Raw genomic sequence first — 19,461 nt, 5'->3', positions numbered from 1 at the left:
GAATACGAGAAAAAGCAGGAGAAGAGTTGGCTGTTTTCCAGACTAGTTTCGGGGACCGGCCTTCCATTTCTTAGAGCTGACCAGGGACAGATCACTGTCCAGAATACTTTTCTGGTTGTCTCCAAAATGTCACCAGGGACAGTTGGTGTTTCCAGAAGCACCCCCATCTTACCAGACTCTGGCCGACTCCAGAATAGACATATCATCAAAACAGAGGTAGTTTGGTGATTCAGAATGTCAGGGTTGGTTTTACAGGCTTCGTTCCATATGGCGCCGTACTTGCACAGACATGCCCCTTTTGCCTCTTGCAGTCACAGGCAGTGAGTTTAATTGCCTCCGAGATGCACAATCACCTCCGTTTAGCATGAACCTGCCTTCCACCCCAACCTGGAGATTTCCAGATCTTTTGGGTTCCCAACTGCCAAATGATGGTGAGAGTTTTAATCTAAAATATCTGAGGGTAGGCTGCTGTAAACCTTTGGCACCTCTTTCAGAGCAGTCCTGATCCCTATTTTACACTGCACTTTTTTGGGGAGGTAGCCTGAGTGGAGGCCCCTCTGCGCTCAGGGCACAAGGCATGCCCGCTGCTGGCACCCCTGCCCGTGGAAAGCCCACCAAATGGAACAGAGCTGAGCCAGTCCTTCTGAGCTGGTCTCGCCACCATTTGGCAACAGTGTCAGGCCCGATCTGTGTCTTTGCTGCTGTGACAGCCTGGAGCTGATGCAGGGGTTGGCCTGATTTTCGTACCCCTCCTGCTTCTGTTGCTGCCATGGCCAGCTAGGCTCAGAGGCATCCGTAGCTCCAGTGCACCCCAGAGAGGTTTAGATTTCATCTTTTAAAACTTGTGTCGCATTTAACAAATAGGGTCAGAAAATATATTTTGGACCTCTTGACCAGTTTCCAATAGCTCCCCAACTGGTTGCTAGGAATTTAGCGATGAATACAGTGGTACCTCTGGTTACGTACTTAATTCGTTCCGGAGGTCCGTTCTTAACCTGAAGTACCACTTTAGCTAATGGGACCTCCCGCTGCCGCTGCACCACCAGAGCACGATTTCTGTTCTTATCCTGAAGCAAAGTTCTTAACCTGAAGCGTTATTTCTGGGTTAGCGGAGTATTTAACTTGAAGCGTATGTAACCCGAGGTACCACTGTACTCTAGCGCAGGCACCCCCAAACTCAGCCCTCCGGGTGTTTTTGGAACTACAATTCCCATCATCCCTGACCACTGGTCCTGTTAACTAGGGATGATGGGAGTTGTAGTCCCAAAAACATCTGGAGGGCCGAGTTTGGGGCAAACTTGCCCTACTGGGTTCACTTAATTAGTACTGCCTTAACTGCTAAAAGACCCTGAGTGTTTGCCCTTTGCTTCATAAATTTAAACCACAGTAGATATATATATACCAGTAATCCTGTTTATAACAGACCTCTATCCTTCTCAACCCTATCCCCTTCAGGTGTCAGGTATTAAGATGCTTCTGAAAAGGTACCAACAGTTTTTGAAAGGTCCAAGAAAAACACCGTCCTTTTGACTTTTCTCACAGTGTAAAAGTTGTGAATCATTCTTGGTTTTTTATTAAAGGTTGCAGGAAACTTGTTCAAAGAATCCGTATTCCAGCAGAAAGTTGTGGAACGCTGACACCTGGTGGCCATTGCAATGAATAGTTCGCTTGTTTTGACAAGCAGAATATATATACAATCGGCAAAGGAGGCAGTTTTACCTACGCTTGCCTGTGAATTAAGTCTGACTGAACTCAGTGGGACTTAACATCTGAGTAGACAGGATTGCACTGCAAGCATGCTCGTTAGTTTGTGTTTATTTATTTTGAGTGCATAATTCTTCCTACTGTGTAGCTTTGCATTCCAACCTATGGTGCAGAGGTTTAAGGGAAACGAGATTTTTTCCATTCACTAATGCATACTGATGGAACTGTTGGTGGAAAATTAGCACGATGAAGGACACTGTTAAATACAGGGTGTTTTTTTCCCCCTCCCTCTCTTCTGCTTCCTCTTCCCTTGGTAAATAGACATTAATGTACAGTTGTGAAGGTTCAGTTCAGAGAAATCTACAGCCAGAGTGCTGTGCATTTGTCCTGGCATTTACTTGGAAGTAGTAATAGCAGGCAGTGAGGGAGCACATTTTGGTAGCATAAATGCAACCATAGAAAATTAGCCTCGGAAACTCACAGCATGGTGGTTAATAGCAATTTCCCATCCATTGATAGATGGGGGCATCTGTTCACTCTAGTCTTCCCAGGGTTGAAAAGGTCCATTCGCGATCAGAGCAGAAGCTTTGAATCCAGCACACAATATATTGTTGTTCTTGTTTAAAGGCACCTGTTACGTTCCGCTGTTGCAATGTCATAGCAAGATATGAAACCCCAGGACGTATGGAACTGAATAATTTCGTCGGTGGTTCTCGTGCTCTGTGAGGCAAAGCGAACATAAATCGTCATCTGTAGGCCGCCTTTCCATAGTTAAAACGGTGCTTGAGGCGGCTTTCAAAACTTGGGAGAGGTTTACACAATTGCAAACATAACGAAGCAGGCGCAAATGATAAATGAAACGCATCCAAAAGTACCCGACCAAATGGAACCACTTCCCCATAAACTGTAGCACAGTGGAGCCTTGGTTCTCGAACGCCTTGGTACTCGAACGTTTCGGATCGCAAACGCTGAAAACACCAAAAGTATTGTAACTCCTTAGAAATACTCTGATACGAACGGATGGGGGTCGGCGTGTCCTTTGTGTAACCTTGTTTTTATTTGTGTGTGAAAGGTTATACAAACGGGCTATTCCAGTGGAGAGGGAGGTTGGTCTAAGGCACCAAGGTGATCTACTTCTGAAACCTTGTGGGGATGAGGATTCCTCCCCCCCCCTTTCATTCAGTGGTCTAGTGCAACCTTTTTGAGTCCACAGCTCCCTTGACCAACTACATTTTTGTCTGCGGCACTCCTGTGGGGACCCAGGAGCCCAGTTGTGTCACCCCTTGCAGGGCTGGCAGCCTCTCACCCTTTTTCGAACACCCTCCCTTGTGGAGTGTTTCCTCGGCCTCCTCTCCTCTCCCCTCTCCTTGGGAGTCCTCTGGGCAGCCGCAGCTACCGCCCCTGGTCTCTGAGCTGCCCCCCTCCTCACACAGGGGTCTGGGACTTGTTCATTCCCAACAGCAAGGGCTGGCAGACCGGCTGCCTGGGCTCCCTCACCCGCTTGCTTGCTTACTCTGAGGCCGCCTCAACTCCTGGCAGCCAGCACCCCTTGGCCAGCACCAGAGACACCAATCGCCTGGGGAGCTTGTAGCCAAGGCTGATGCAACAAACAGCTGCACATGCCTTTGGGAGGCAGAGACTCCAGAGGGCCTCAGAGGAAGGGAGGGAAGGAAAGAGGGACAGAGGCCAGTGTTGCCCGCAGCACCCCTGACCATCATTCAAGGCACCCCAGGGTGCCACAGCACACTGAAAACCACTGGTCTGGTGAACTAGGAAGTATATTTTGGCACAGAACCCTGGCCTAATTGTTTTTGTTGGAACTCCCAAGGTGGTTTTCAGCTGCAGCATTACACACACACACACACACACACACACACAGGGTCCGGAAGATGTGTTCACTCACTTTACTAGTCTGCTTCTGATCAGAAGTTTTTTTTTTTTTTGTGTGTGTGTGTGTGTGTCCCCCAAGATCAGCTTCTCTGTGTCTAAAAAGGGGAAGTAAGTGAAATAAACCTGAAGGGGCTTATCTTCAGTATGAGCTTACTGCAGACAAGAGCTGATCTGAATTCAACTTGGCCCATAGCCTATTTACACAGAGCCGGGCAGATGGTGGGAAATCTAGGAAATGGACGCTTCCGTGGTTCAAGTTGTGCAGAATCAAAAGTCGGCAAAAGTTTTCGTGATGCAAAATACGTAGGAGCAGAAATCTTGAAGTTTAACCCTGTACCTCTTCCACTTTTGGCTGAGGTGTCTGCATTCACACGCCCTCATTCCCTTGATCCGTTCTGCTTGCCGCCGAAATGTTGCTCTCAGCCCAAAGTGAGCCCATTTTCTCCCTAGTTCAATAACATTTCCCCTTGGTGCAGTTGTGCAAACCTGCAGCAGCCGTCGCTTTGCAGAACCGTGTGCTTTTTCTCAAGGGTCTTAAATTACTGAAAAGTGAGCGTGGGGAGAAAAGTCTGAGGACAGAGATCCTTCTGGAAGCTAGCTGCCTATTGTGCACATACAGGTTTCGATTCTGATCCTTGTTTTAGCAGAACCAGGTTCCGCATGGTTCCGTGCTTTAAGTGGAGCATATCCTTCCTTTTGCTCCATGCGTGTTCTTTTCCGTAAATGTTCCCTGGCAGTTCCGAATCATTTTTTTCTCCCTGCAGGAGGGGCTGCAAAACGGGAAGGCCATTGGTACAGAGGACAAAATTGCCGTAAAGAGGCAGTTGGCAGGAGGAAATGGGGCAGTTCAGGAGAGGCTAAGTGCCACCCATCTCTTCAATTATGCCTTGGATTTCTGTTACGTTGGCAGGTTTGTTTCCCAGTACGATGTCAGTGCTGCAGAGATGGGACCAAGACATGTAAGCTAACACCATGCCTACTTGCACTTTTATAGTTTAACATGAGTCTTGAACTTGGGAGGAGGCAGTAGGACTGAACAGAGGCAACTGTTCTCTGCCTTATGTTCTCGAACTGTAATAAAGAGGAGGTTTAGACTCTGTCCTCCCCCCATAAGTTACCATCTGCCACCTGCAACTGGTGTGTGATCCCTATTAAAAAATAAATTGGTTTCTAATTGTATAATAAAGAGAGTTTTATATACTAAGCTGTGTGATTCCTCCTTCCCCGCCTCCATCTCTGCACTAGTGGTATATTTTGGGGCTTTGGAAAACTTCCTTCCTTCCTTTAAATCACAGCGGCTTCGCAAGCCTTGCAATACATTGTTTGCAGCTGAAATGCTTTGTATATCCATGTCGTAGTGCTAAGCTCCCTATTAGTGCACTAATGAAAAAGGGGTTCTCCCCTCTGGCCTTGCCAGTTAGATCGCTTTCTTCTTAATGAGGTTGGTATTGAAATGTTGGTGCTTTGAAAGCAGTCCTAGCATCCTGCTTTCCAAAGTGGCTAGGTAACTTCCAGGAAGCCCAGATGCAGGATATGATGAGAAAATAGACCTCCCTTCACAACTGGTGTTCAGTGATGTATGACCTCAGATTGGAAATTCTGTTTCATTTATTGACATTTATACTTATCTCGTCTTTCCTCCCAAAGGAAGCCAGGCCCGCAAATGACAAAATATAAAAATAACACAACTGACAAAGCAGGCCTCTATTTAAAGAGGCTGAAAAAGAGAGGTACCGGTACTTGGTGCAGATGGGGCTTGTCAGTCTGGAAAGGGAGCCCGACTAGGATAAGGAAAACTATGATTCTAAATCTCCGCTACTTTGCGGGAGAAGAAAATGCTTGGGGACACAAATTCAGAGATGAGTCCCCAAGACAGTAGGATGGCGTCTTGAATGCCTCCTTCCAGCATCTCCTGCAGGCCAAGCCAGTGCCAAACGTATTGCTCTGCTTCCCTTTGGACCACATTAGTGAGTCTTGTCATCCGGGCAGCCCAGGACCTCCATATAGACACTAACCAGCCTTGTGCCCCAGGAAGGTCACAGCAGTTTGACTTCACTCCCGGAGGTGCACCCCCATTGTCTCTCGAGGCAGACGGCTGCCAACAATGGCACCCAATGCAGTGCTTTCTGGACTGGTGGCACGTGGTCCCATCAGACTGCCCCACCTGCCAATCTTAAGCACAGCTGAATTCTGCACTAGCGGCAGCTTTTGGACTGTCTTCAAGGGCAGGTCTGTGCAGAGCGCCTCGTAGCAGTCAAGCAAGGAGGTCACTAGAGCATCGCAACTAAAGCCAGGCTAGCAGGACCGGTGGTCAGGGATGATGGCAGATTTAGTCCCAACAACAGCCGGAGACCAAGATTTGAGAAACGCCTGCCAATATTTTGAATGCAGTGTGCTTTTAAAAATGGATAATATGTGGGGATGGGGGTTAATATAAAGTGAGAGTTAATATAAAGCTTAAAGGAGATTATCAGGCATTATAGGGCATATTCTATGTAATCTACTGGAAAGTGGCCTGATGGTGGGGATCTTCCTTCCTGTTGTCAACCTGCTGGTTTAAATTTGTACTTGGCTATGTCCAATTATGTTGCATCTCCCCAAACTCTTCCTATGGTGCAAACAGAAAAAGTCCCTAAATTTTTGAATGCGCGCACACGTATCTCAACGCCAGAGAGGTGGTAAAAAAACAATGGTGAACTGATTCTGCTAACAGTGATTTTAGAATGGCCCATTCTGGAGGTGGAGGGGAGGAGAAATCCCGTCTTAATGGATAAAAAGCTGATGCTGAGAAAGAGATATTAAGGAATGAATCAATACTGCAGGCGCTGAAATTGTTCTGTTCCTACTGAGGAAGGGGGATCCCTGGAACGGAGCCTAATATTGATTGAGAAGCCATATATAATTTATAGAGTTTTATATAAATAGAGTGTATATGAAGGTCACCTGCTATCTGACTCTCTCTCTCTCCGGTTGAATGAAAGTTATTCCTCTGGTACAACACACAACACTCATTTTAGCTACAATTTTGCATGTGTCTTGGGGAAATTTGTAGGGTGACAAAACAACTTGAAAGAATTCAGACCCTTCAAGTGTCCCTATTTTCCAGGGACAGTCCTGGATTTACAGAAGATGTCCCAGTTCCTGATTTCATCGTAGAATGTCCCACTTTTTCTTAGGACATCCCTATTTTCATCGGAGAAATGTTGAGTGGTATGGAATTATGCAACCCGCAAGCCAAGGAGATAAGTAACTATACAACCTTTAGAAGATATCTGAAGGCAGCCCTGGATAGGGATTTTTTTTTAAATGTTTCATGTTTTATTACGTTTTTATATGTGTTGGAATCTACCCAGAGTGGCTGGAGCAACACAGTCAAATGATGGCGATGATTTATTATGGAATAATAGGATGTCCCTCTTTTAATCAGAGAAATGTTGGAGGGTATAAGAGATACCTGTCCTATGGGAGTTTTATGGGGCGGTTAGAACAACATTTATTATTTATAGGAATATGGGAGCCTAAAAAAGGGACATGGTGGGAGCTCAATTCTGAAAGTGCCCTAATGGGTGCTTCTGATCTAAGCCATGCTTACTCCTAAGCCTGAATTGGTTCCCTATAAAGATGTGATGGGGCACCAAAGGCTTCCCATAAGTTCTGATTGCCCTGTAAATAAAAAAAATATGAATGGGATTATGGCTTCATTGAAATGCCTTAAGTGGGGGAACGACTTATTATTTGAACCATTAGAGAGTGGTAGGTCCGAAGTGTTGTCAGCTTCAATTATTCTTCCTCGCTTACCAGCAAACAAGGACAGAGAACACAGAGCAAGACCTTGTTCTATAAAATGACTAAGGAAAAGTCACTTCTTCGTGAATTTGCCTCTGGATTCAAAGCTTTGCGTTTCCCTCTATATCATTCCAAAGACTTTGTTAAGCATCTGGTGTGGACTTCAGAGCATGAAATTAACGGAATGAATTCCACATCAAAGCTTCATGAACCGTGTGTAACCTATTAGTAGTTCCCTTGCTTTTAGTCTTGTGCAACCTCCATTGTACTCAAATACTGTGGAGGAAAGGTGCTGATCACCAAAGGATTTGAGGGGGTTTATTGATGACTTCTAGGGCTATGGAGATGTCCTGTTAGCACTGTGAATTGGTGCCTGAAAGTAATATCGGACTACATGATGGCTGACAAAGTACGTCTTAATTCAGACAACATATATCAGCTCTTGGTCCAGAAGGAGCTGGACCACTGATTCAATCTGTTTTGAATGGGGGATGTATTTTCCTTGAAGAATCGGGGTGCTCCTGGATTTGACTTTATACCTGGATAAACAGGTGATGGTCAGGAGTACCTTTGGCCAGTTAAGCCTGATGCACTAGCTGTCCCTGTTCCTGAGAAGGTTGGATCTGACCAATGGACCTTCGTTACATCCAGGTTGGGTAATGGCAAAGCATTCTACCAGGGGGGTTATATTTGAAGATTCCTGAGTTTATAGGAGCTGCAATCTGGACCAAAATGGATGAATGTTTGCCTCTGGGTTGAAGTTGCAGTGATACTGCAACAGCCGCACTGGTTACCAGTTTGCTTGGGGCACAATTCAAAGTGTTGGCGATTTACCTTTTAAACTAAAGCTTTAAATAGCTTGGGCCCAGGATCAGAGGGAGTCCTGTCGTAGGGTGGAGGCACAGCCTTTGGGTGGGACAAGAGAGTTCTCAGCAGCTGTGCCCATATAATAGAAGTACTGTTGGCACTCTTACCCCCATTTTTGGGCAGAGGCTCTGTGCCCTTAACAGCTGTGTGGCAAGCAAAAATTCAGCAGGCACAGCTTTTCCGGCATGGAGGTGTATAACAATAAGGAAAGCTGTGCTGCACCTGCCGGATATTTATTGTGTGTCTCTGAAAGGCAGAGAACCTGCCGACATAATGGAGGGTGAGAGAGAGATATAGCAATCTGTTATTATTTTAATATCACACAGCACCCCAAAACAGCATAGGAAGCAGTCTTCAATTTCCCTTTGGGCTTTTAGGATTTGGCACAGCAATTATTTTTAACCTACTTAGCTTCTGCAGCTTTACCACAAGTAAAACATGATTATTTCTGTGCCGTCTTTAAAGAGCCAGTGCAGAATTTTTTATTTTTTAAAAAGCCAGGTGTAGACAGCATCCAAAACACATTGGTTCTGAGGCAAACTGATGGAATGTGTAGAATATGACATGAGGCATTTTCAGAAGGAGCCGCCCCAAGGAGCCACAATTTAAGAAGGATGTTGACAAGCTGGATCGTGTGCAGAGGGGGGCAACCAAGATGATCAAGGGTCTGGAAAGCAATCCTTACAAGGAGCCCTTGAAGGAGCTGGGTATGTTCAGCCTGGGAAAGAGGAGATATGATATAGCCATCTTCAATAACCTCAATGGCTGTCACATGGAAGAGGAAACAGGCTTGTTTTCCCCTGCTCCAGAGGGTAGGACTCAAACCAATGGCTTCAAGTTAAAAGAAAGGGGATTCTGACGAAAAATACAAAATAAACTTTCGGGCAGTAAGTGCTGTTTGACAGTGGAACGGTCTCCCTTGGGAGGTTGTGGATTCTCCTTCCTTGGCAGGTTTTTAAGCAGAGGTTGGGTGGCCATCTGTCCTGGATGGTTTAGCTGAGGTTCCTGCATTGCAGGGGGTTGGAATAGATGACCCTTGGGGTCCCTTTCAATGCTAAGATTCTGCGCAATGCAGGAAAATGAAGCTGTCCCATACGGAGATCGAGCCTGCAACCTCGGCATGATCAGCATCAATCAGGGCCGGATTTAGGCCCTAAGCTAATGGGGCCCTTTATATGTCCAGCTGTCCTTTGTCAACCACAAATTGTCACTGTTTTTGTGTTGAATATATGCTATATGGTGATTTATGGACCTTATAGGTGTCTAAAGCCATTTGCACATAATTTTATTTAATCTTATATTTTGGAAATGTACATCCAGTTTTTTCCCCTTTCATTTTTTGGGGGGCCTCCAAGAAAGGGGGCCCCTAAGCTATACTGTATCTTGTTAAGCTTATACTTAAATCCGGCACTGGCATCAACACTCTCAAACCAACTGAGCCAAAGCTTCTCCGCTTAAATTTATCATCTTGTTTTTTTTAAAAAAGTGGCAACTCCATCTGCTAATAGAGACTCCCCTAACTTTCCGCCCCACTCTTTGGAGAGGAAACTTGCCGGGGAGAAACAGCCTAGGGATGCTGCGGGGAGCTGGCCGAGGGGTTTCCACGCATAAAATGGAGGCTTTGTTTTCCCCCCCCTTCTTTTTCCTCCTCCCTCTGCCTGCAGGAACAGCAGCCGAGTTATCCGCGCAAGTGCGTGCGTGCGCCTGGCCTGTTCTCCTCCCCAGCTCCGTCTCTGGGCGACTCTTGACAGCTCCCCGACCCCGTACAGCTGTACAAAAGAGAGCAATTATAGGCGCGTCACGTGGGCAACGCAAGGAATGCGATGGGAGGGCGGCTCTTCCCAACTCTCTCCCTGTGCGTTTGTGGCGCTTTCCCTCGCCAGCGACGCGGGGCGGGAGGAGGAGGAGGAGGAGGAGGAGGAGAGACTAAAAGAAAGACCGGCAGCCGCGGGAGCCAACGGGAGAGCCGCGACTGCTGCCTGCTCCCTCCAATCACGCGGAAGCTCCGGCTCCCAGCTTTGAAGGCTGGGTATCCTGTGTGTGTGGATGGATGAGCTGGGAAATGCTGTATCCATATTCCGGGCGCGCGCGCGCCTCTGCGAAGGGGCGTCCTAGTTGGCACCCGCTAAGTGAGGTAAGGAGAAGGAGGCGGCGGGCAGCGCTTGGTTCCCTCTCTCTCCCCGGCCTGAGGCGCAGAAAGAAACACTGGAAAGGTGAAAAAAATAAATAAAAGGGGGGTGTTTTTTGGTCGTCGAAGCAAAGCAGGAGTCGAAGGGGCAGGGCTTTCGAGGCTTTGCCTGAGAGAGGCTCTTTGTGTGCGCCTTTGGGCATCTCGGCGGAGAGGGCTTCTTCGCGCGCCCTGGGGGAGGAAGAAGAAGAAAAGGGGCTCGTGCAGTGCAGTGACGGGTCCGGACTCCGAAGCGCTGCTCCGGTGCAACTGCTGCATCCTCCTTGGCAGGCAGCAGGTGCCCCCATCCTTCCAAAAAAAGAACCCTGGGGATGGCTGCATCTTGCTGCTCTTTCCTTGCCAGGGAGGAAAGTTGGAAGGCTTGTTTTGTATTGGAGAAGAAGCCTCTCCACCCTGCTCCCTTTCCCTCCCTCTCACACCCCACCCCTCTTTTGGATTCCCCCACGGAGAGTAGTGATTCATAAGCTGCGAGTGGGTGTGTAGCTTTCTTCTGGATTCAGAAATCGGTGGTGTCATGGCCAAAAAATTCCTATTTGCGCACTGCACAGATGCAAAGCGCTTCGTGGCTTTTTTGTTGGCTCAGCAGGTCTGCGAAGAAATGGACTTGGAGGAGAGAGAGACGCTGTTAGCTAACTGCTGGGATCTATTTTTATTTTTATTTTAAGTATAAATTTTGGTTTGATGTTTTGAAGCCTTAAATAAATGGAAAGGAATCGTGCAATATACTGAGAAAGAGCTTGGAATAATTGGGACTGGAATAGACTGTGCATAAGGAGCTTTTAGTAAATTAGGATGGTATTCAATTAAGTTTTACTCAGAGTAGACCCATTGAAATTAATGAACATGACTAAGTTAGGCCCATTAATTACAGTGGGTCTACTCTGATTGAAACTTGAATACCACCCATAGGATTTTGTCATTTTTCTACCGTGTATGCGTAATTAAATATTAATCTATGCTTAATACGTTAAAGTATATGAAAAAGATATGTGACTGTTTCATATTTAAAAGTACTGTATCTGCATTGCCTATATTACTCAGACGGGGAAGTTTTACAAGGCATGCATTAGAAACTTTTTAAGGGTTTTCTGAGGTTTGATACATGATAGATGACTTACGATGTTGTAAGATGTTTATGTAAAGTGACACAAACAAAATAACTTCAAAAAATGAGTCAGGGAGAAAACAATTAACTTTAGTTTAATCAGACTTGTTGAGTTAAATATGTGGATTTTAATTTCATGCACACTTCTCTCTGGCTGCAATCTAGTCGAGAGTTAGGTGTACTGAAGTCCATTGAAATAAGTCAGTTTATATGTATTTAGCTATGCCAGATTGTGGCCCAAATCTTATTAAAATCGAGACATGCATATAGCTTGTAGCATGTTTATATATAAGTAAGTCCCATTTAACGTTGAGTAAACCTGCCTTGTTGTTGTTCAGTCGTTCAGTCGTGTCCGACTCTTCGTGACCCCATGGACCAGAGCACGCCAGGCACGCCTATCCTTCACCGCCTCCCGCAGTTTGGCCAAACCTGCCTAAGATAGGATTAATACACACCTAATTGGAATTCCTCTGCAGCACAGCAGTATCAACGTAAGGTGCAAGAACTGAATCAAGACACTCTGTGTTGCTGTCAGTTGTGCAACTGTAACCAGTTTGTGTCTGCAGAGATGATTAAAGATTGCTTTGTAGTCTGCAAAAAAAGCTGCTGGCTATAGCATATTGAAACATGAACTACAGACATCACCTTATTGGTTGGATAACTTGGTACATGTTGAATTTTAATTGTTTTTTTATGATGGAAGCTGATTTAGAGAGTGCTTCCTCTTAAAAGGCATCCTACAAATGCTATAAAGTTAATTAATTAATTTCCACTGGTCACTCACCTGTGTCCAGTACAAACTGCCAAGTCTGCACGAGAAGATCCTCACCTTGATTGCATGGAGAAAATGGGTCACCTCATTCATTCATTCATTCATTGGGCCTGTTTCATTAACTTACCATGTCTCCCTGAACTGTACTAATATGCTAAACCAGGATTACCAGAAGCTCGCTGCTACATTGGTCTTTTCTGTAGGAGTTTGTTATTGAAGTCCTGTGGCAGCAGTTCTAAGAATTTTCCTTCTCATTTCAAGATGTTGGTTTGGTAACACAAATTATTAAGTGACTCCCAGACAGGTGTCTTCTGATGTACATAAATCTGAGGGTTCACGTTCCTTTTCTTCTGATCTGCAGTGTGGAGTTAATTTTAAAATCGAAGACTGAGACCATGCCATCTTATGTACTGTATTTTGTTCAATCTTCTCTCTCAACATACATTGTTTCTGTTTTGCTACGGACGACACTACAGTCAAAGTAAATGTATTCATTAGCCTTGCTATGTCCCCCCCTGCCACCCACTAAGTTTAAGACCCCTTCTAACAGCCATACCTATTCTTTACTGAATTGAGGCTAAGAGCATCAGAACCTTATTTGCCCAGTATACATTCTTTAACCTTTCATGAAGCTAACAGCTGGATCCTAGGTGTGCTTATTCAGTTGAGTTTGATACGTTGGCAGCTGACTTGAACTTAAAATACTCATGTGGGCAATTTATTCACACGAGCAGTAATGTCAGAGTTGCAGAAGATGTGATTTTTCCTTTCATGGGAGCAAATAGTGTTGTGATATGTAAATCCTGTGACCTTGGTGTTGCATTGCTCTCTACTTCTCTTTAGCTGCTGGTATAGGATAAGAACCAACTTGCAGAAGTAATGTCTCTGATTTTAATGAATTTACTATGAAGTGTGTGTTGTACTATAGCCACAGCTGACGGGGAGCCAATTACATCACCTTTGACGGTGATCAGAAAAAAGATGCTTGAAAAGGTGACGAAGTGACAACTGATGAACAATCTGTTCAGCGACATTCCCCCCCCCCCAATATTTACCCATCACTTGGCACACTAAGCAGTAACTGATGACCCTGAGACATAAATATTTATATTTGGGGTGGGGGGTGGGGGAGTCTGCTAGCTTTCACTATAGATAAGTGTGTTTTGATTACTTAGCCATTCCATTTGAAATCTTGATGCAAATAACTTTAGGAAATGAATGCATGTAAGGTCAATTTGAGAAGAATTACAAATAGCTACTCAGGCTTTCCTCCAGAATATAGCTGATCTGGTTGTTTCTTTCAAACTAATATGACCTACATTGTCTTAAAAAAAAAGGTGCTGTACAGTCCACTGATACTATTAATAGGTATCTTGCCAAATATTGTAATAATAATGCAGTTGTAAAACTCTGCTTACAAATACATTGGCTGCATTAAGACTTCATGCTGAACCATAATTAAGCATTATGTGAATGAGTCTTTGGCATCCAAGCTACACACACACACACACACCTGTGCTATGGTACAAGTGCAAGGAAGAGATGAGGAGCTTCTTCCTCCATTTTCAGTTTATTGTGAATTGTTATGTGTAAATGTGAACAGACTGTAGTTAATCTTACCTGTGGTTTAGGGATAGCCACCCCCTAGCCTGGTGTCTTCCAGATCTTTCAGACAACAACTCCAGTCATCCCTAACCATTTTTTTGTGCTGCCTGAGACGGATGGGAGTTGCGAGAGCACCAAACCTCCATCTGGAGGACACCAAGATGGCTCTGCTCTGCTTCAGATAAATAAAATATTTCAGGAAGTACTAATACACTAATCCCATTTGCTTCCATAGTTCCTTTTGGGAACGGGACGTACCTGTCAGTGTCCATAATCTTTCCTACATAATTGCCAGTTACAATTTGGGAAAATCAGTCTTTTGTTTTGAGATAAAACATGTTATCTCAATGAAATCCAAGGTTTGTAATACAAGCTGAGCTGAGGTAAAATGATGTACCAGTATTCAGCGTTCCCCTGTAAGCAGCAGGGAGAACCTTCCATCTGGGTCATTTGTCCCCCTGCTTGGCTGCATAGACTGCCACTGGCCTGTTGTAGGTAAAGTGCAGAGATTTGATATATATTTTTGGATGCTTAACTTACCCGGATGGAATAAATTAGTTGAGCACCATCCAACATGTTTGCTCAGTGTGATTTAGTAGCAGCCTCTAGACCTAGTGGTTTTGGAAAGGCAGCCAAGGTTGCTTAGAGGGGCATGAGGAGTTCGATAGAAGTGTAACTGAATCCCCTGGGCTCTTTGGGAAGCTACAGAAAGGCGTATTCCGGTGTGTAGAAGGAAGGTACAGAGTCTGAGGCAGCTGCAGGACAGAGCCTGGGTTCAAGAACTTCCATGGCTCTTGAGAACTGTGGAAAGGGTTGCAGCTTAGCAAGTAGCAATTTGTAAGTGGGCGGTGGGCGTTTTCAGACATGGGGAGGTTTAGGTGGGGAGTAATGAAAGGTACCAGATGACTTGCAGGCTGAGATCTTTCAAGAGACATTGCTAGAGTTACAGGGATGTTTGTGGCTAAGCCTTAGACATGGCAACCATGAATGATGATATCTATAGTATGGCTCTTGTGCCATAGAATATGTGAGGAGCTGAATTATATGGGCCTGAAGTCTGAGTTTGTGGGTTTGGGATATGTGCTAGATCAGTGTTTTTCAACCTTTTTTGGGCAAAGGCACACTTGTTTCATGAAAAAAATCACGAGGCACACCACCATTAGAAAATGTTAAAAAAATTAACTCTGTGCCTATATTGACTATATATAAAGTAATTCTCTTGAATTTTTCAATCCCACGGCACACCAGGCAACATCTCGCGGCACACTAGTGTGCCGCGGAACAGTGGTTGAAAAACACTGTGCTAGATAGTGGGTGGGCAAACTAAGGCCCGGGGGCCAGATCCGGCCCAATCGCCTTCTAAATCCGGCCCGCAGACGGTCCAGGAATCTACATGTTTTTACATGACTAGAATGTGTTCTTTTATTTAAAATGCATCTCTGGGTTATTTGTGGGGCCTGCCTGGTGTTTTTACACGAGTAGAATGTGTGCTTTTATTAAAAATGCATCTCTGGGTTATTTGTGGGGCATAGGAATTTGTTCATTTATATTTTTTTCAAAATATAGTCCGGCCTCCCACAAGGTCTGAGGGACAGTGGACCGGCCCCCTGCTGAAAAAGTTTGCTGATCCCTGTCTAGATCTGTGGGACTATGTGAATCTTAAGATGTATGTATCTTTTTTGGGGGGGGGAAGCAGGTGGGAGGAACTTCCTTGTGCCCTAAAGTGTTTTTCTTTTTTTAAATTATTGCACTGTATTCACTGAAGTTCTTTTGTTGGGGCTCACAGTTTCCCTTATAACATACACTCTCTCCTGAATATTTTCACATAAGGGTCCCTTATAGTGCGCTATCTTTCGCCTGAATATTTCTACAATTTAAACAAAAGGCATATTGATTTTGAAAGGGAGCAGTCATGTTACCAGAAAATGCTTTGCAAGGTTGGGCTGGAATAGTTGGGAATAAATGTCACAGCATACAGTTTCTGCATGAAGACAGAGGGGCGATAACCATAGAAGCCAATGATTTTAATATCTTGCAAAGTTAAAAAAAGAAATGGAGGTGGGAGATGAAGGCCATATTATCCACTGATAGTAGAAATACTGAAGTTCAAAGTACTCCGTGTAGGTTATTGATAACCCTTGATGGTACTCTGCAGTACCATCCACCCAGAGTGAGAAGAATAGAAATTTTCAAATAAATAAACAGTAATCTTTTGTTTATGTGGTGGGGATGTTGCGATTGAACTGGGGATTTCACAGTCTACGCTGTGCACATTAACAAGGATGCTTGATCAATTCACACCGGATCAATGTAAGAGAAGTGTTTGAGTAGCAAGAAACAGTTTGAAGCATGGGGTTGGATTTTGTTAACCTGCTTTGCTAGCAGCAGCTAACAAAATAACTCATGCTAGTGCAATGAGGTATTCCCCTCTCTTCTCTCCCCCCCATGCATCCCCACACTTCACCTAAATCTGCTATAGGAGGTTGGGAGAACCCCCAGAGTAACACATGGGGGGTTGCTAATTTGACAGTTCCATCATCCTATCTGGCAAGCAAAAATGTTTGCACTGATGGAACAGTCAAATCAACACAACAAAATGATACTGGAGAGTATTAAATTGAATGACTATGTCAACCACTGTAGGCCCCCCCCTTTTAATATGAGCTTATTTAAAACAAAGCTGACTTAAACCATGTGTGGGCTTGTAGCATGCCTTCCAGTGCATGTCATCTTGAAAACAATTCCTATTGACTTCAGCGGGGTTTATTCTCATGTTGGCCCAGTATAGGACGACAGCCTTATTCAACGTATTCTTGGGGATTTGTAAGAAATACTTGCCTTTATAGAATGGACAAATGTGAATAATGCAAAGTTGAAGTATGCAGCCACAGAAATGTCTGCATATTAGCATAATGCTTTATCCTTCGTAGCATCGATGGAAAGGCTTTGGGAAGCAGTGAGTAGTTTTGACACAGTGATTCGAACCTAGATATTAGCTACTGCAGTGTTTTTCAACCACTGTTCCGCGGCACACTAGTGTGCCGCGAGATGTTGCCTGGTGTGCTGTGGGAAAAATTGAAAAATTACTTTATATATAGTCAATATAGGCACAGAGTTAAATTTTTTAACATTTTCTAATGGTGGTGTGCCTCGTGATTTTTTTCATGAAACAAGTGTGCCTTTGCCCAAAAAAGGTCGAAAAACACTGAGCTACTGTGATGAACAACTAAAGCTAAATGTGGGTGACGGCACATGCAACACTGTCCTCCATAGAACAGAGGTTCTATGTTTAGAGGGAAATGTTGCAGTTATTTGGTATATTGTACAAAGCGTTTGCTTCTTGAGGCAAACATCTGGATATTATGGTAATGTTCAAGGCTATGTTCTGCTTTCTGTTTCTTAGTTGTGGTAGGAAAAAAAGAGCCTTTCAGCTATTTTTTAGAGGTGATGAAAGATTTTTCATGAACAATTTGTGATAAATAGGGGGGGGGAACTTAGCAGAGGTATAGTAATGTCCATTACAATCGGCATACGCTGAAATTCAGGTGGTAACAGATCACTTATTCCAAAGTATAAGATTAAAGTCTAATGTAGTATGAACTGGCTGAGTTCATATCATGTACTTGCCATATTATGGATGGGATATTTAGCATATTTTTCATAACAGGAACTCATTCAGTTGCTATATTTTTTTTAAGTAGATGTGAAGTGCCCAGATCCATCTGAAGCAGTCAGGCAATTTGTGTAAAATACTGTAGATATATATCCACAGGTTTGTGTTAAATTGCACTAGACATTGTATAATTATTAAAATGCAGCAGTTCTGTTTCTTGCATGTAACTATTGAAATAATTGTGCTGCCATCTTTATTTGAACAGCATGGTGGCTTTTCCATGTTAGACCATGCTCAAAACAGTTCACAAAAAAAGTTTATGTAAGTTTGCAACAGAATTTAAATAGATCGATATGGTAATGCAAGCATCTCATATTAATCGCTTCATAATAAAATTAAACAGCCCACTGATAATTCATTACAATAAAAATGCAAGAACGTAATCAAGATAACAGCAAAAAGTTATGGATCTTCAAAACTAGAGATTGACATTAGCAGCAACCCCTAAACAATGCCCCATCCTGTTGGTCTATGGGTACCTTAAAGAGAAGAACCAGCTTCTGTAAAATAGGGTAAGGAGAGGGAACGGAAGGAATTTGAAGCAATTGAAATGTTGCATGTGCTGCGCCATAGCACTTTGACGGCTGGAAAGCTGTGACTGGCAGGATAAAAAGATGCCACAGAAATTTCAACTTGCAAAGCACACAATGGAAAGCAAGGATGGAAAAGGATGTGTGCAGTTTTATATAGACTGCTTTAAATCCCTTTTTTAACGGGACATGGGTGGTGCTATGGGTTAAACCACAGAGCCTAGGGCTTGCTGATCAGAAGGTCAGCGGTTCGAATCCCCGCGATGGGGTGAGCTCCTGTTGCTCGGTCCCAGCTCCTGCCCACCTAGCAGTTCGAAAGCACGCCAAAAGTGCAAGTAGATAAATAGGTACCGCTCTGGCGGGAAGGTAAATGGCGTTTCCGTGTGCTGCTCTGGTTCGCCAGAAGCAGCTTTGTCATGCTGGCCACATGACCCGGAAGGTGTACGCCGGCTCCCTCGGCCAGTAATGCAAGATGAGCGCCGCAACCCCAGAGTCGGACATGACTGGACCTAATGGTCAGGGGTCCCTTTACCTTTACTTTAAATCCCTTTTTAAATTGATTTTTTTTTTTAAAAAAAATGCATAAATGAAATAAATATTATTAAACCCTTAACAAATCTCCTTGTGTGTTAAGTGGAACTTATTCGCAGGTAAGTATGTACAGTGGTGCCTCTGGTTACAAACTTAATTCTTTCTGGAGGTCCGTTCTTAAGCTGAAACTGTTTGCTTTTGCTAATGGCGCCTCTGGCCCGCGACTTCTGCTCGCATCCTGGGGCCAAGTTCGCAACCAGGAGAAACTACTTCTGGGTTAGCGGAGCTCGTTACCCAAAGCGTGCATAACCAGAGGTACCACTGGATAAGATTGCAGCATTAATAAAGGATCATGGCATGATATGTGGGAAAGATGGCGGGGGGGGGGGACCCAGTGAATTCCCACAGTAGCAGCCAGCCAGATAGATGGAATGTAGACAAGCAAGTGACCGAGATTTGAGGATTAGCAAGTGGAATAGAATCTGAAGAATTTAACATCATGATCTTAAGCATATTTACAGTGCTATACAGGTAAGTGGGACTTTGTCCCCAGTAAATACTTTCCCTACAGAATAGCATTCACACATGCCACCTCCCTCCTGATTTTGTTGCATCTGTAGGATGCTGGTGGTGTGTATTCCAGTGAAGTATCAAACCACACGAGCCACTGAGCCATTTTATGTGACTTTAAAAAGAAACTGGCGACTGAGCACTTTTCTCTCAAGATTTGTAAGAGTGTTGCAAAAATTAGTGCGGTTGGATGGAACTCATTGTCTGCCTTTGCAGAGAGGCATCTGAACACCCTTGCGA

The 19,461-nt window shown here is 44.4% G+C and overlaps 1 protein-coding gene across 4 annotated transcripts in view; it reads left to right on the top strand.

Annotated features, from left to right (window-relative positions):
• The first annotated feature begins 10,217 nt into the window (after positions 1-10,217).
• The window catches only part of ARHGEF10 (Rho guanine nucleotide exchange factor 10), an 87,003-nt gene continuing 77,759 nt past the window's right edge, over positions 10,218-19,461 (top strand). For 2 of the 4 annotated variants that reach the window (XM_033143001.1, XM_033143000.1), the window contains exon 1: positions 10,218-10,381. The gene's annotated coding sequence lies outside the window, so the exon portion shown is untranslated. Of the gene's footprint in view, positions 10,461-19,461 lie in introns of all 4 variants that reach the window. The other 2 variants (XM_033142999.1, XM_033143002.1) reach the window with 2 other exon arrangements.

Source organism: Lacerta agilis, chromosome 3, assembly GCF_009819535.1.
Source record: "Lacerta agilis isolate rLacAgi1 chromosome 3, rLacAgi1.pri, whole genome shotgun sequence".
Classification (NCBI taxonomy): Eukaryota; Metazoa; Chordata; class Lepidosauria; order Squamata; family Lacertidae; genus Lacerta; species Lacerta agilis.
The sequence above is the reverse complement of the archived record's forward strand: the minus strand, read 5'-3'. Positions and strand labels throughout refer to the sequence as shown.